This window comes from Vidua macroura, chromosome 1 (genome assembly GCF_024509145.1).
Source record: "Vidua macroura isolate BioBank_ID:100142 chromosome 1, ASM2450914v1, whole genome shotgun sequence".
NCBI lineage: Eukaryota > Metazoa > Chordata > Aves > Passeriformes > Viduidae > Vidua > Vidua macroura.
Window position 1 is genome coordinate 89,627,576 of NC_071571.1, and position 18,205 is coordinate 89,645,780.

Consider the following 18,205-nt stretch of genomic DNA (forward strand, 5'->3'; position numbering starts at 1 on the left):
ATTTTTTCTTGTTTACAAAACACAATTAAAAAAAAAAAAAAAAAATACCCAGCTGAGAAGCAGACATGCAGTAGCCTTTATGTAATAGTCAGAACCTGATTAAATGATCCCCTTTTCCTTCTGGCTTTGCCTGTTCCAAAAGATGGTAGAAGCAGAGACTGTAGCAGGCTCTGGAGCATTTCCTCCAGTTCACAGCAGTGAGTCAGGGGTTCTGTCAAGTATCAACAAACAATTTAAGGGAATCAAGAGCCACATGTCCAGAGGATGATTTATTTTTCAAAAGGATGATGCAAGTAGAAATAGACAAGCACAGAAGAAAATATGACCCGAAGATTACCTCAGAGTTCTCTGTCTAGTGGTTTGTGTCTCTACAGAAGACATAATAAAAATATTGCCCTCCTCCATTGGAGTAGCTGATGCTTCTCCACTGTATTTGGTCCTGCCATTTCTGCAGCCTAAACACTGGCCAGGCCCCATAGGCTTCAGTCCCCTCTGCTGGGGTGAAAAGCATGAGTACAGCAAACCCATTTTCCCTGCAACCCAGGCCCAGTCTAAATTTGTTTTTAGAAAGGAAAAAAGCAGCTGAATTACAGTTCTGGCTGTGTGAAGATCTACCCTGGCTAGGAACATAAAACAACTTACCCAAGCCTACATGATGATGAAACAAAATAAAAGGCACTCCAGGGTTTTTCCTTCAACTCCAACTTCAACTGCTCTCTTATAGGAGAAGCAAAACCTAGCAGTACAACAGTGCCTTTACAATTCATATTAGGAGATGTGTTCAGTATATTAGGCTGGTTTTCTTAGTGTATAAGCAATATTCTGACTTTGGTGAAAATCTGCACTTTCTGACTCCACATTCTTTGAGAGCATCTGTCTAAATGTAAAGGTTGTCTGGACTTTGCCTTATGTTCCAGTTAGAAGAAGGAGAATTTTGCTATTTTTGCTTTTTGTTGTGCTTTGGGTTACTTTGTTTTCAGTAAGTACTCCTCTGAGTGTGCTGCAAGATGATTTTGGTGCACAGAATTTTTACAGAAATCAGTTAATTCCCTTGGCCCTTCTGAACCCAACAGCAACAACCAGCCCTGCTCTCTGTTTCTGGACTCTGAAATGCATAGGAAAAGGTGTTCCGATGCTGATGAGACACTTTTCTGCTCTAGCAGCTGCTTTTTGCCTCCATGTGGAAAAGACAGTGGAGCAAATGCTACAGCCTGGGGGCACAGGTTTGTCCATACTTCACAAATAACAGCGTCTTCTTCCACAATGTTATTATGCTCTCTTGTTTTAATACAGTATCTTACTTTTTAAGTCGCCACTTATTTACCCCTTAGTTTTCTACTTTATTTTGTATAGTATCTGTGCAATAGAGTTGGGCTTGATGTGTTTTGACACAGTGATATCACTAAATGAGGGCTGGTGTGACTGAGAGCAATAAAGGTGTTCTGTAAAATGTCAGCATAGCTGAAGATTAAAGTTGACATCTTTTTTTAGTCTTTAAACCGTTTCTATTTGTATTGCTTTTGCAGTTCACACATAAAATCAGTCTCAAATTCAAATTTTGTTGGAGCTTCATGAACATTACTTCAAGAAAATAAGATGTTGGCAAATGATTAAATGTGTAATTAGAGGTTTCACATTTAATCTTGTCACTGTAGTGATTTATGGTTTATTATTTTGTCTAAGCAATGCTTTTCTTTTCTAGTGTTTTTTTCTTTCCTTCGTTGTTGTTAGTGTCTGTATTATTGCAGTAAGGAAACTTGTCAAAGGACAATACTTTTGTTCTCAGCTGCAAGGTACAGAGGAGAATTAAATCAAAGCATAGAAGATGCAATACACTTCCCACTGCAGTTGGTGGGAGAATTGTGACGTGTTGACATTGTTGGGCCAGCAATGCTTTAGTGGCGAGAACAAAGGGCAGGATGTAGCCTCTGTGCTTCTCTGCTGTCATATTTAGGGCTGAAACAGGTGTCTTCAGTAGCCAGTCCCAGGAAGGCTCAATAAAGACATGGAGCTGGGACACACAATCTCCCTCTGTAGTGCATGCCAGAACTGGGTGGAAACCTGCAAACGCAGCAGAAACGGCCTTGAAATAGCCCTTAGCAAAGGCTGACCAGAGTCCAGTGCCTACAGGCTGTGGAGTCCGGGCCCTTCTCCAGAGGTAGGTCCTCATAGCAGGATTTTTTAAAAGGACTCATCAGGATTTGTGCTCACCACAGCTGCCCAACAGATATGTGGGACCTTGTTGCTTGTGTGAAACAAGGGCTCTTCCCTCCCTTTCCAAGTTGCCCAGCCACTGGGCTGTGCTATCCTCTCCTTTCCTCCAGCTGCATGAAATTTGCAACTTCACTCTGGCAGGGCTGTAGTATGTCTAGTGAAACAGTTCCAGATCCTGTTTCCCAAAACAGCTTTTAATTCCTCTGGAAAGGTGGTGTCCACACTGCCCCAAGGTGGGGAGAGCCTGGACATGGGATTCCTCACACTCAAGTGAGCGTTCCAAGTTATACTTGTGTAGTACAGGATACTGCTTCTTCCAGCTGCACCACAGAAAATAAGCCAGATCTGAGATTTTGGGAGTTAGGTGATGTTTCAGGCTCACAAGGGCTCTTGAACTTGGAATGTCTTGTTGCTAAGGTGGAGTTGTTTGTGGGACTTCAAAGATAGAGTGAGAATTTAATTTTTTGGCGGCAGTTTTCATGTGTAGACGTGTAAATTTTTATGTGTTCCTAACTTCCTCTTGATCAATTACCCACTTAAAAAATAAGATTTATTCTTTTACCAACATATGGTACTAAGAGTCTCGTCTTACAGTAACTTCATGTTACTGTCTGAAAGTGTTGCTTTCAGACTATTGCAGGATGAAATAGCTTAGATTTTATTTCTGGTGGGGAGTTTGAGTTCATATTCATGTTAACTTCACCTAATACTGTTAATGTGAGCAGAAAAAATATGTTGTCATCTTCAATGTTTTAAGCTATGACTTACAGATGCACTTCACAGCAATGTTTAACACAGTTTAATTATGCTCTGTTGAAGCTATTGTATTTTACATTCTCCTTACCATTACCAATTTTGTAATATTATTGTGTTCCTTCATATTCTTTGTCTCATTGAAAACACTGGGGCCATTTCTTTTAACACTCTGCAACAATTACAATAGAAACTTCCAAGAGATCTTTACAAAATTGTAGCCAAATAAAAAGTGTAAGAATTATTTTACTTGAGAAATGGTTATGTAAACACTTCTGTTTTGTCTTTTGTTTTTAGTATGTCTGTCTTTTAAGCAAATTTTTCATTGCTGTAGTATTTTTCAGCTATTATTGCTTATTTTTCATTGCTGTTTGTTTGTTTGGATTTTTGGTTTATTTTGGTTTTGTTTGTTTGTTTATTTTGTTTTGTTTTAAGGTAGGTAATCAGTGAGAAAATGCTGTTCCAGGAAGTTATAAGAAGCCATAATTCCAGTACTACCTTTCTTAATATTTTTTGAGGCTGATATTGATGTCTTTTGAGCAGATGTGTTTTAGGAAAGGAGTTGTTTTAGGAAAGGAGTTATTCATATTAAACTTGTGATTTTTTTTTTCCTGAGTTATAATAGCTCGTTTAAGATCTGACAATCCACATGAGAAGTTTCTGTTGCTCTACTCTATCACCAGACCTTTAATTGGCTGTCTGGCATTTTTCCCTGCTATTGCAGTCCCCATTTGAATTAGACAGAGGTCACTCAAAATTTCATAACAGCTTTCTTCGTATCTGACTAACTTAATTAGTGACTGGTTATTATCTCATCTTTAGAATAATCATTAAATACGCGCAATAAATCTAGGCCTACAGAAGTACTGTGTTGTACCATCTTATGCTGATGACACAAAACTGGGGGGGCATGGCAGATACACATGAGGGCTGAGCTGCCATTCAGCAGGACCTTCAAAGGCTGAAGAGTTGGGCAAAGGGAAACCTGATGAGGTTTAGCAAGGGCCAGTGCAGGGTCCTGCATGTGGGGAGGAAAAACCCCAAGTCCCAGCACAGGCTGGGGTGTGAGCCACTGGAGAGCAGCTCTGCAGAGAAGGACCTGGTGGATGATAAGCTGACCATGAGCCAGCAGAGCCCTTGTGGCCAGGAGGGCCAGTGGGATCCTGGGGTGCTTTGGGAAGTGTGTGGCCAGCAGGTCAAGAGAGGTGATCCTGTCCCTCTACTTGGCTCTAGTGAGGCACATCTGGAGTGCTGTGTCCAGTTCTGGGCTCCTCAGCACAAGATAAAGAGGTAATGGAGAGGGTCCAGTGAAGGCCACAAAGATGATCTGGGGTCTGGAGCATCTCTCTTATGAGGAGAGACTGAGGGAGCTGGGGATGTTTAATCTAGAAAAGAAAGGATTGGGAAAGGATCTCATCATTGCATATAAATATCTTAAAGGTGGGTGTCAAGAGAATGATGCCAGCCTCTTTACAGTGGTTCCCAGAGACAGGATGAGGAGCAATGTCTGTAAATAAAATCACAAGATCCACCTCAACATGAGGAAGAACTTTACATTGAGGGTGTCAGAGCATCCTCTGCCCAGGGAACAGACTGCTCGTGTAGGTTGTAAAGTCTCCCTCTCTGGAGACATTCCAAACCCACCTGAATTCATTCCTGTGTAACCTGATTTAGGTGACTATTGGAGGCTCCACAGGTGACCCTGCCTTGGCAGGGGGGGTTGGACTGGATGATCTCCAAAAGTCCCTTCTGACTTTAACAATTCTGTGATTCTGTGATTCACATCTTGCTGGTATTTAAAGCCTCTTGATATAACTCATTTTATAGGTACAAAAAATAAGTGTGGCATCAGCTACCCCTTATGATGCTTGAGATTTCTAGTCCTGCACTGTGAAGCAGAGGTAGAGGTCACCCCACAGCAAGGTGAATGGTCCTGGTGGCTTCAGTGGGTTTTTAGCTTTGCATGAGTCACAGTTTAAAGATTTCAGGACTTGCCTTCCTTATGAGAAGCTTCTAGAAAAGCACTGCTCTAGGCTACCATCCATAATATTTAGCTCTGTGCTTAGGAGTGAATAATTTATATTTTGGAACCCTCATATACATGCATATTTTGACAACATTATTTGTTTGGTTTTTTTCATTTTTTTAGACAAATTCCAGCTTTTCACAGAAGATTGAACAGCTTTTGCTTCTTCCGAGCCATAGAAATCTAGTGTGTAAATTCATTTGAGTTTGAGGATTACTACCCTTTTAGTGTTTATGATCAAAAGTGTTAGCAAGACCCTTGGGGCAAACTCCTTACTGGAATGAAATAGCATGGGCTATTTGAAGTCAACTGGTTGAGCCATTTCAATACACAGTAGAAAGGAAATTGGCCTTATGCCAGTGGAATGTACTGGAGTTTTTACATACAGTACTAGCATATAAAAGAGTACAAAATTTGGAGGCAGAGTTTATTTTCTGCTGTCTGCCTGACTCGATATTAGAATCACAGAATGTTGGAAAATATATTTGAAGTCATTAGATCCAGCCATTAACCCAGGACTGCCAAGTCCACCACTAAACCATGTCCCTCAGTGCCACATCTACGTGTCTTTTAAATACCTCCAGCGATGGTGACTCAAAAACTTCCCTGGGCAACTTACACCAGTTTTTTCAGTGAAAAAAATGTTCCTAGTATACAATGTAAACCTCCCCTGCTATATTCTATAAGTGCTTGGATGGTCCATAACAGAATCCCACCGGGATATCTGCCCTGTTGGCCTTCCCTCTAAACACTCATAAACATTCAACCCATCATAAAGCTCTAGACAGTCAAAACACTTCCTGTCATACATGACTACCCCAACAACCTCTCCTTCCTAGCCTATACCTTCTTAGGAGTTTATAGCCAAATTGTTTGGACTCCCTAGATGCTACAGTGTTACATATGCCATATTTAAACTCGAGAGCTAGAACAGATATTTTCATCGACTACGAAATACTGTGTGACATTTGAGGCCTGTAATGTAGATGCAAAAAATTACAGCTGAGATCCCTGAAAATGCAAGTTCAAAACAAACTTTGTAGCTCAGATTGAAGTCCTGTTTTGGTGAAATGGTTCTTTTTTATTCTCATTGTATATATTTTTGCATTTTTAGCATGGAAGTGTTATGCTGTATTACGGCTGTTCCTTCAGAAAACTTGGGCAAAACCTGCTTTCTCTAGGTCACAAGGAAGAATAGCCACAAGGGAAATGGTGCTTGTTTTCTAAAATGCATATATTCTGTTGTGTGTTGCTAAGTAGCAGGGGGCAAGCAGTTAGGAAGAGCTGATTCACTGAGATGTTTATGTAGAGGAGAGTTAGCACTGTGAAGTGAATTAATATGAAAAAAAAATATTGCTTACTTGTTTCCAGGCTGGAATTCTCCATCACAAGAACCTCAAGGCACAAAAGCCTCAGGGACCAAAGCAGACAGTTTTTCTGAGAGGAGATCATCACTTTTTTGATCACTGAGTTCTTTAGGAACTTTGATAGGTATCACATAAAGCTTCTGGATGAAGCAGAGCATGTGCAATTTGACTGGATAGGCAGAGACACGCAGGGAGCTGGGCCACTGCCCTACATCTCTGACATAGCGTCAGGCAGACCTGGTCCCAGAGTGAAATAGTCACAGCTGGCTTCTGCCATTTCAAGCACAAGACAACAATGCATAAAATTTGAAGCTGTTCCTCTAGTTTGCTCCTGTTCTACTCTTCTGTACCCAGAAAATATATATTATATTATATTATATTATATTATATTAATTATATTATATTATATTATATTATATTATATTATATTATATTATATTTACTATATTATTATAATATATATGCTTATACATATGTAAAAAATATATAGCATATACTTGCTACAAAGTAGCAAGTTCTGAAATTCATAGCAAGGACCAACTTTTTTGTAGCATTATAGCACACCAAGGCTGAGGACTTATAGCAGAATGGGATGCACTCAGAGAGCAAAAAAAGTGATGTTAACTTTAACAGTTGTGTGAAGTACCTTGAATCTCATGTCCAGTATAAACCCTATTAAAAGTATTGTAAACACTTCATAAATATTATACAGTTAATCTGGACTGAGGGATGAAGCCCAAGTGTACTGGAACTTACCAAAAGGTAGCAGACCTTTTGATGTAACAGAAAGGCAACATTTTTCTTTAATCCATACAAGAGAAGATTAAATTTATTTCCCACAATCCAGTAACAGCTACTTCTTCTTGCTTACCTCCTACTGCATCTACTTTGATGAAATAATTGCACTCACTCTTGCTGAAATATTAGCATGAAATAATTAATATTTGCATTTAAAGCAGTGTGTGCGTGACCTTTGTGGTTAATACTGTGTTAAGGTGGAAAATGTGATTTCATTCTCTGGTTTTGGCAGCCCAATGTTGTGCATAGAACTGAAGTTTATTAAGGTGTTTTTCCAATTGTGAGCAACAAAAATGCTTCTGCTTTGCAAGACATATAGTAAACTTGGAATACCATTATTCAGTATCTTTTGAAGATTGACAGCAAGATACCAATTTCTCTACAATATTTTTAAGTTTTAATATATATAATAATGTTTTTTGATGCATGTGAACTGAGACTCAAAAGTATGGCAACTTTTTTAGTACAGCTCCTTCCTTTTTTCCTGTTTAGACACTTTTTTGGAGTGGAAGGTGGGAAGTAGGTAGGGTAAATGGAAGTCCCTATGGAATTTTCGAGGCTGAATGAAAGAAAAACAGTTCTGGTAAACTTCATTGGAGAATGACTGGTTTTCTTACTTGTGTGATTGGCTCTGGCTGTTGTATTTAAGAGGCAGTAAAACTTATCTACAAGCAAAAATAATAATTTGGATCAACAAAGATTGGAGGTTAATGAAAATGAGAAGCAACTTAAGTAAATGAGGAAAGCCAGTGGGAAAGGCCAGAGTAACTGAAGCAATATTCAAGTGAAAAAGATAAATTTGGGGGATGGGAAGAAAGAAAATTGGTATGATGGGACTGATAATACTTTTGTTCCCACAATCTTTAGCATTTATTCACTTTTGTCTTTATGCACATAAGTCTTCTACCAGCCTGTGTCTTAGTGTATCTGACTCCACTTAATACATTAAATTTTTCTACATGCTTACCGAAACTTTTTGAGAAAAATACGCTAAATTGAAACCCAAAGTAACTTAAATAGTTTTCTGTTAAAATGGACAGCTCCTTAAATAAGCAAATGAAATATTAAATCTATATCTTCAGTGTTCCTTAGCCTTTTGGCTTTCTTTTTCCTCAAGCAACCCAGGACTAACCTGGGAGATTTTACTGACTTTAAATGCATTAAATATATTGATCTTTAGAAAGCTTTGGCGCCAGGCTGTCTGTAGCCTGTGTCATACTGTCAGAAAGGAAATGCTCCTGATTTTGTCTACAGAAAAAAACAAAATGAAAAACATTATACTAGGTTCAGGTTACTGTGAGAGCTGGTGAGGCCAGGGGAATTGGCTAATAGCAGTTGTATTGCAATTACGGGAGAAGAACTTGGCTAAGAGCAGCAATGATTCTTTTTAGCATCTCAGAAAACATTAAATGTGTAATTTTTGAAAAATCATTTGTTCAGAAATAACCTATGTATTCACTATATACCTACTCACCAGGCTCAGCAGCATTTTGGAGGGGATACTTTACATATCCTTTCCTATTTATAACATCATATTCTTTCTTCATAATGAGCATTGCTTGATGTCAGTACAGTCTTCCTTGAGTTCTGGACTAGTTTCAAGCTGTGAGTGGATCACATAAAGCCACTCCTATTTATCTTTTCTATTTTGGTAATTTGCCCCCATGAGCCCCTTAGTGCTTAGGTGAGAGGTTAGTTATCCAAACACACACTCCCTGCAATTACAACTCACACAAACTGTCCACCAACATCTCACTGCCTCAAGGCTTCAGCTTGCTGTAGCTTCAGGCTACAATACAGATTGAGTCATTGTTGCTTTCAGTCATAGAGTTTAGCTAAAAGTAATATGACTTTCTTTGGTCAGTGAAATCAATCTGGGTTCACCCAAAATAGTTAAAGTGTATGACTGCTGTCCTGAGCCACTTCCTACTCCATTGAATAATGACTTTTTCCATTAGTAATTGTCTGAAGAAAGCTGTCCTTCAGTCAAACTTAAATGGGAATTCTAAACACCTTTAGCTGCACTGCTCAAACACATCCCCTTGGTGTTAGTATCCACCACCTTAACACCACTATTGAACTCCTATTCCCACCAGCAGCCACCCACAATTCCCTGGTCCTATCACACTCCTGTCTTCCCTGCCAGACCATAGCTGAGCTATTTTCTGCATTTTGCCATACAGAAGAACATCTCCTACCCCTGTTACCAGCAACCCTTGCACGTGCATCTCCCTGTGCAGGTTTCATGCAGCCACAGGCACTTCAAGTCCCTGCTCTTCCCTCCTGAACATAGTGTAAAGCAGTGCAGGGAGTACCAAGAGGAGTGGCAGTGGCATGGCACCCCTCTCTCATGTTAACCACATTGGATATGAATGTTAGGCATGCTAGGAATGTTAGGGTGCTGTCTGCTCCGCAGATATGGGAGTAGGTTTGAGGTTTGTAAGGTTTTAAAAAAAGAAAAGTTGCTGTATGAAAATTCATGCTTTTTTTTTTTTTTTTCTAAAACATTTTTGTATTACTGTTCTTATAGTAGTCCAGACCTCAGTGCAGAGATTGCAGCTGGTTTATATTTTACTTAGATAACATATACTCTTATATAGTATACAGTCTTGCCTAGAAAATTTCCTTAGGGATCCATTTTTCTGAATGTCAATGCCACCTTCACAGGTGCTGCTGCTGCTTTGCTCTCATTAATTCTGATACTTGATTATCCTCCTGAAGAGGAGGCAAATTTCACCTGTATGGCCCAGGTGAAATGTCTCTTCTTATTACAGCCAGTTCTTAGCTGATACCTACCAGGCAGCACAGGTTTATATGCTGTGCAGCTCTGCTTAAGTGAGCCAAGCAAACCCTTCTGGTAAGGTAAACCTGCATTACAAATGAAAGTAATGTGTGTTTCCTAGATTATCTATGATTGTTGTTTATGGTAAATATATATAACAATGTCTAGCTTCCTAAAAGAAGTGTTTTAGCAGAGTTGTCTGTGTTGTTCTTCAGCTTTGAAATGAGGTATCATATAATGCATTAGTAAGGGTAGTGCTGGGATGTATTTAAGTTATTTTCTGTTGTGTGTCTGTACAGCATACTTTCTGTGCTAAATGAAGGAAGAGGGATTGGAAGCTGTCTTTTTAATTTTTTTTTTCTATCAGGACAGAGGTGATTTAATTGCAGAAAATGACAGGTCTGCTTAGTCTCCCTGGCACTAATGTCTTAGGATAAGGTAAAGTCAGAGGGAGTTGAGATGGGGAAAGAAGAGGAGAGGTTTGAAGTTGTTCAAGAATTATTTTAATGTTGGAGTCCTGGATACTGTTTCCTCTTTGATCAGCTTGACCTCTGCTTTTTAGTAGAAACTCAAATTAGGAGCATAGGATTGGAAGGGACTTCCTAAGTAATCCTGCCTTTCCTCTTGCCAATACAGCTCCTGTAATATACAAATCTCTGACAAGGTTGTTATAGTGTGTCTTCAATTTAAAAGGGTTCTTTGCTCTTTTATAGGCTGGCTATTCTGTTGTTGAGTTTCTGTGAATATTGGACACCTTCTAATTTTTTTACTAAGACAAGTTCAAAGATAGTTTATTCATATATTTTATTTTATTTTACTGTTGGTGTTGCCTTTTATCTTAAATGGTTTGCCTCTTTGTTGCATGTAGAACTTCCTTAGGTTGTATTTTTGTGAGAGCTGACAAACTAAGGTCTTTGAAATGTGTCTTTTCAGGTAAGTGAGATGGAGAGATAGGTTTTGTTGCTTGGCAATTTCAATTAGGTGTTCTGTCTACTTTCTTCATTTGCTAAATTGATCTTGTTTTAGGCTGTGTAAAACTATTACAACTCAGTATTTCAAATTACTTTTCCAAAAGTTTCTACAGAATTGATGCTTCCCAATATAAAAACATTTATTGATACATCTTGGGTTCTCCTATGGAGACAGAGTTTATTAGACTTGTAGACTTCAGCTTGTTAGCTTGTAGACTTCTTGAGTAAGGGGAGATTCATCTTTCTTCCTGTGTCCATGTTGGAAGTGGCCACCCTGGGTTGTCTGTATTGTCACTAGAGAGAAGCCAGTAGAGAAACAGACCTATTTTAGTCATCCAATTTCAGATAAAAGGAATTGCACAGTAAATCTCAGAACCATTGAAGCCTAAGGTGGCTTGCATTGATGAGAATTTCTGTATTTTATCAGAATAATCTTACTTCTTCTGAATGGCAGATTAGCTCCTGGTTTATAGTGGTAATTTCTGCTGATGTCTATGGCTGCATGGGAACCCACTAGACTACAATCTTACTATGTCTCAGTTCTTAATGTATGACAAAGACAAAAGCTAAGACCTGCTTGTACTAAACAGATTTATTTTCTATATGTTTCTGAAACAGTAGCTTTGGAGGGCTCATTCTGCTCTTAATCTTGCAAAAGGTGAACTTTGAATTTCCTCTAAGACTTGAAGGTGGGAGTTAAATGTTGGCAAAACAGGAGTCTTTTGGAAATTAATTTGGTTTTTTTATGACATCTATTAGATGTCAGAGAGGGCAGTGGCACTTGGCTGCTGTCAAGGAATAGGGAGGCAGATGGAGGACCCTAGACAGCATAAAACCTTCTCTTTAATGATTTTAGTAGAAAAGTGCTTTCTGTTATCTCGCCTACTAGATAATATTCAAGTAATATTTTTGAGGACCTAGAGCAGATCAATAATTTTCAAGCTTGGTCAGTGCTCTGCAAACCTTGAAGAAAGTACAAAGGTGTTCAAAATGCTTGAAGCCTGGTTTTCAATCTTGCACTGAAGCCAAGGATAAGCTTGGACTTGTATCGATTTAATGTTCTCCATCAATCTCTTTTCTAAGGAGGCAACAATGTCTGTAAAGTCTTACTGAATGACAGTTACTCAGAATTATTTGTAACAGCCCGTTTGGAAATGCTTCACAGCTATCTGCAAGCCTTGTGAGCACTACATCAGGGAAGATGCTCAAAGCCAGTACAAAGCTATGAAAAGTGGCTTCTCTAACGTGTGTCCTGGTAGTCAGTGGAGATCATAAGACCTAATGAGTATACTTGTACTTTAAAATTTGTCTAGCCTGCCACTCTTCCCCAGCCCAAAGTGGAATTTCTCACCCAGAGGAATGATTGGTCCTTAATTCAAAAAATATTAACCCTTCAGGACTGGAGGGCAGTTCAGGCTAGGATACACTTTTCACTTTGTTGGGGAAAGGGAAAGCATGTTCCTTTGTTTGCAGACAATGTCTGTTCAGAGCTGATCAGATACAGAGAGGGGAGATGGGTAAGAGGCACAAATGCAGTTGAGACAGTCCAGAACCTATGGGCCAAGGTGGGACCGACAATTCTGTTTTGTGATAGGCGCATTCAAAATGTATGGAAATGCTGTTATTGCAATGAAATGTAAAGGGAGTTAAATTCCATGGACGGAGCTGAAAGACCTTAGGATTAGGTATTTTGTCTTGCTCATACCATCCCGTGTAAGTGGAGGTCCTACTGATAGGTTTCTCTGCCAAGGTACAAATGAAGTGTTGTCTTGCCACATTGTAGGTTTTGAAATATCGATTTGTTTATTTTTGAGGCAGAGTTGCACTTTCTGAAATAATGTTAACTTTCATCTAATTTACATCTGCTGATATGATGGCTGAACGTCATCTTGATGGCTTATGAATGGGCAAACCAATTTTATGATTGAGTTGCCCTAACTCACAAGTCACTCTGCTGTTTGACTCGGCATACGTTGGCTTTGCTGCACAATTATCTTTGTGGGGTCAGTGCTGATGGATGCCATCCAGAGTCTGTGTTCCCACTTAGAGGCAGCTGCCAGAGCTCTCACGTCGCTGCAGAATTTCTCTACTTCTTTTTCCTTGTTGTTCCCATAATTGTAGAACTGAGGAGTTATTTTTAGGGTAGTGTGGTTCATATAATACTATGATTCTGCTCAATTTGTCGACCCTGTGTAGGATCTTGTTAATTACCATCACCACCCCTGTAGTCTAATGATGTTGTACCAAATTCATCTGAGTCTTTTCACTATCATTCAAATCACATTTCACTATCACTTCATACCACACTTTTCATAGTCATTCTATTGGCAGCTTACTTGAAGATTTTAATCCAACTAAAAATGATGAGAACTCATTTTGTTTTATTTGGCTGTACCTGCATGAAAGCTTTATCAAGAGTGACTGTTCAGCAACTGCCAGAGAGAACTGTTTAATTCATTTCAATTATAGTTTAGATCTTTGGGATTTCAGTGCTATTGTATCTTTTACCTTGGGAATAATATTTGTTGTAATAACGAGTGTTGTAAGGATTGGAGTCTCCCAGGATTGTAATGCTGGTGTTATCCATCTCTTCTCCAGTGTTACTTGTATTGCAGTCCAAGCATCACTATCTACCCTTCAGAAGACTTCCTTTGAGGTCTGTCTTTGACAAGACAAGCCTTTACCTTGAAGCCCTTTTACAGACCTAGAACACTGTTAGGAACATACTGGCTTTTTGCTGGATTTTAATCAATGAAGGGAAGTTGTGTTTATTAGTGAACTTGTTTGGTGTGTTTTAAAACTAGCTCTAGACTCTGAGCTAGAGTCATCCTACTCATTGTGAGTCTAACTTATAACTGCTGGTTTGTGTGATGCTGTCTTGAATAGCAAAGGCGAAATACTTTCCTTGCTTTATGTAGATCAAGCCCTATCAGGTTTTTTTGTCATACCCCTTCTCCTATGGTATGACAAAAGGGGTTCCCTTCTCACCCCATGGACAAATATAACAATTTGGGGCTTCTTGCTGTATTGGAATCACCACAAATCCCACTCATCCATGTAAAATCACCTGAAGGGGAAAAAAATTCCGCACAGCAGAGATCTGAAAAAGGGAATTGGATACTATCAAAGCTGAAATGCATACTTCAGGATGTACTTATGTAGGTTCTATAGCGCTGCTTCATTTCAAACTTTTGAGATTTAAAAAATTTAAAATATTTTCTGCAGGTTATGTATGTGTAAATTCAGAATCATATGTCTGTATACACAAATGTGAAAATACAGGCTAAATGTGTAAACTGATACATCTGCACCTTGAAGATCTCTTAAGACATCCCAAGTCTGACCATGTGAGAGTCTTTCTTTGGTCCTTCAGCAGCTTCCCCACAAACAATGTGTTCTGCTTCTCTCTTGTGGACTCATTTTCTTACCTTTGAATAGCTGGAAAGGTGCTGATACTCCTCAGGCAAGAACATTGTGAAAACTAATGCAGCTATGAAAGAGGAAGGAAGCCAATCCAGAGAGTCATTCTTTTATAAAATATAAGTAATAATTTCTTACTGAAAGAGATGAGGACAAGGAGCTAAGATAGCTACTTCAGGTGTAAAATATTTTGACTACTGAAGCTTTTAAGTGATGAGTTTAAGGAGATGTAATAGAGAACCTATTTGCAATAAGATCTCCAGACATTTTACAGAGGAGCAGTGTGGATGATTCTAGTTGACTTCTATGTAACTGTTAGACTTTTTTTTAGAAATATGTCATTTTGTGCTCTAAGAAAAACCAACCTTTGGACAGTTCAAAATTAGTTCATATCAAAAGGGCTATTTTCTGTCCTGAGTCCCATTGATGAAATATAAAAGATGTTGGTCAAAGTATTATAACATTACTGAAGTATTTCAGCTTTTATAAAACAGTGTGTTTGACAGAATATTTATTGCAAAATTTCTACCCAGATCCTTGTGGTTATAAGATGAACTGTCTAATATGAGATAACTGTTGCTAACAGTATAGGCTGATTAGACTACATGCTACTCAGAGTATTTTGATTGATTTATAAATGTAAATAAGTGTTAATCCCTGTTTTTAATATATATATAAAGACTTATTCTTTGAAGTGTTAGCTTGGATATCAAAGGTAATTTAACTTTTAAACAGATTTAGTATTCATAAACTGTACATCAGCTGAGAACAGTATAACTCCCTTGCTGAAAAGGTTCATTAAGTATTAATAAGAAAAATACATTCTAAAAGTAAGTTTAATATCAAAGTAAAAGATAAGGTCTGGATTATTTGTTGTACATGAAACTTCCATGTGTACTCTCAGGTTTCTGAGGGATCACCACATGAGAGACTACTTACTAAATTGTGGTATAACTATTGTTTTACACTTCCTTCTTATATATTGTTAAGGGTGTTTTAATCTCCTCAAGATAAATTGGAGTATGGGACCTACCTAAGAAAAGTTCCAAACAAGAATAGTTCTTCCTCACTAAAATATATATCTGCTACTTGATTGTTATAATATAGGCATCACAAGTTTGAAAATGTTAAATGCAGATTTTTATCAGAGTAAAATTACAAGATTTTTGCCAGAATCTTGTTGTGATCTAATCCCAGCTGTCAACTAAGCCCCAGCCAGCCACTCACTAGCCCTCGGTGGGATGGGGGAGAGAATTTACGAGACAAAAAGAAGACCTCACTTCAAACTTCTAAAGGCTGATGCAGCACAGTATGTATATGTGGATTTTTGAACCATAGAAGCCCTCAAAATGTGTAATTCTTGCTTTTAGTACAGGTAAAAGGTTTTCTGAAATTTCACAGCCTGCATATGTCCTTGCCTAGATCTGTCAAAGCCATACCTGCACAAACAAAAGCTGTAATATTTTTCTGTTCCTTTGCAAGTCCCGTGACCAACACTTAAGAACTGGAGTTTTCAATTTTTTGTCAGTTCACAAGAAAAGGTGATATCTTGAGAATGTATGTACCAGGCAGTGGGAAGTTAGCACCTGGCTCTCATTACATTAAATACAGCATTCCACTGTTAATGTAGAAGAAGACTTTTCTAACAGTTCCAGGTCTTGGTGACCCCAGAGACTGAGAGTTTTGGTTCATAAATGTTGTGTGGTCTGGTCCCATACCAGTTTTTAATTTCAAACCTTTACTTTTAGAAATGCTTCTTAAATTACAGTCTCTGCTGAACAGAAATAGAATCACATTGCTTTTCTAGAAGAAAGACAACTTTTATTACCTCTGCTTCATTGCAGAACCTAGAACCACCTTTTGCTCTTAGAACTGGAAATGTAAATCTCTTCCAGTTACTAAGGATGCCTTTGTTTCATGTTTGCACAGGATCAAATATTCTGGGGTCTGGGCCTGTGATTAGGATGTCTAAATGCTGTGGTATATAAACAAAAATGGTTATGAGTGGAAATTTCCAAATTGGCTGTAGCTTAGCCTCATTCCTAGTGGCTTGGTGTATTGAAAGTGCTCATCCTTGTGATTCTGAAGTCCAAACATGTGATTCATATACTGCTTAGGTCATAACAGTGAGTGACTGGCTCAGTGCCAATCAACAGACCTAAACCAGAGAGACCTGGTATGAGAGCAGGCTTCCAGCTTGTTTAGACCAAACAGGCAGTCTAGGGCCTTTCTCAAAGTAGCCACTGCCTGTTTCCTTACACTGAGGGAATGAGAGGCCTCAACAAGTAAGATTTTTTTTTTTTTTTTTTTTTTAAATATATAAGTTCCATCCATTCTGCCACATCTTTGCCTTTTCAATGAGCAGCTTGGGACATGATGTTAATGTTAAAATGTATTAGATTTTTCCTATAAGGCCCTGAAAGAAGACATAAGGAGAAACAAGGAGATCTATTTCAACCTTAGTTAAGACAGCAATTCTTACCAAGTATGTGGACGGGTTGCATAATAATAAAATATGCAGATGGGAAATAAAAAGATGGGTATTTTTGATTTCTTTTGGTTTTGTTTTTTTAACAGGTGCTATATAGTATACTTCAGGGCCTCAGTAAGTGATCACATTTCTATTTTTGTTCCCATTTTGAAGTACCAAGAAAACAATTGTAATCTTTTTCTAACTTCCCTTCTGGCATTATAATAATAAATTTCCTGGGCAACTTCTGAGATAAATGTAACAAGTGTTAGCACATAGCTATTAAATCCTCTAAGACTGTGAAATAGCTTTTCCTGTCTGGCCATTTGCAGCCTTGTAATAGAGCATGTTTTAACTACAAAATCTATCACAGATATAGAAGAGTTCTCACATTCTATTTTCCCATAGTACTCCCTGTTAAGCCTCAACATACAAAATAACATCAATGTCAGCTCTAAATCTAGATTCACATATGCACAATTAAAAGCGTAATAGATTTTATTTGGTTTTTTTTTAGTTTTGGAATAGCATTCAATTGAAAATTGTATCATTTGTTGTTCCATGCTAATTTTGATACTTGTCTAGGATGAGATCTAGAGCACAGGTGTTTTGTACCTGGTATTGTAAATTATTATTGGCTTTGGTTTAAGCTTAGACTTTGCTCCACATTGTACTGTTCAAAGTCTGTCCTCTCTGTAAGATCTGTTTGCAGTTGCACACAGCACATCTTTACCACAAGCACGCAGCAACTTGTTATTTCTAGCCCATTACTCTGCATAATGCAATACATGTGATCATGACATTTTGGAGACAGGAAACAATCTAATGCTAGTTGGAGGCTCTTCTGTTGGTGAGGTTTTTCCCTGCCATTAATTCTACTACAAAGATGATGTGATTTTTCAAAGCAGTATAGTGAGGATGTAGATGAGGAACTTAGTCCTGCTTTGTCTTCAAACACTGCATACCCATTTCCTAAAAACCATGGTCCACTAAAAATATGTCTCTAGCAAACATGAAAGTCTCTGCTAATTTTTTGAAATCCAAAGATTTTGGGGTTTTTTCATCCTGCAGCTTCAGATTCACAGGTGTTTTATTACAATGCTTTAGTTCCTTAGGGCAAGCTGAACAGTTGTATTCAATCTTATCTCCCAGATATTCTTGCTTTCCTGTTCCCTTCTGCCTTTATAATTGAGAAACAAGATACTTGCTGAGTTTCTCCAAGGGAAACTTTTATTTTACTAATAATCCCTATTTCAGGAAGCTTTAAAGCTATGTTCCCTTACTGTTTTGTAAAGACGTAATGTGAGTATTACTGAAACCAAATAAAGTATTTTCCTAAATTGAATTTCTCAAGTTAGTGTTCCATTAGTAAATTGAATAATTCCACACTACCTTTTGTGTTTT

At 38.2% G+C, this 18,205-nt stretch overlaps 1 protein-coding gene across 8 annotated transcripts in view; it reads left to right on the plus strand.

Annotated features, from left to right (window-relative positions):
- The window catches only part of LOC128803471 (poly(rC)-binding protein 3-like), a 501,238-nt gene that overhangs the window by 104,410 nt on the left and 378,623 nt on the right, over window positions 1-18,205 (plus strand). The gene's annotated exons all lie outside the window — the stretch shown is intronic.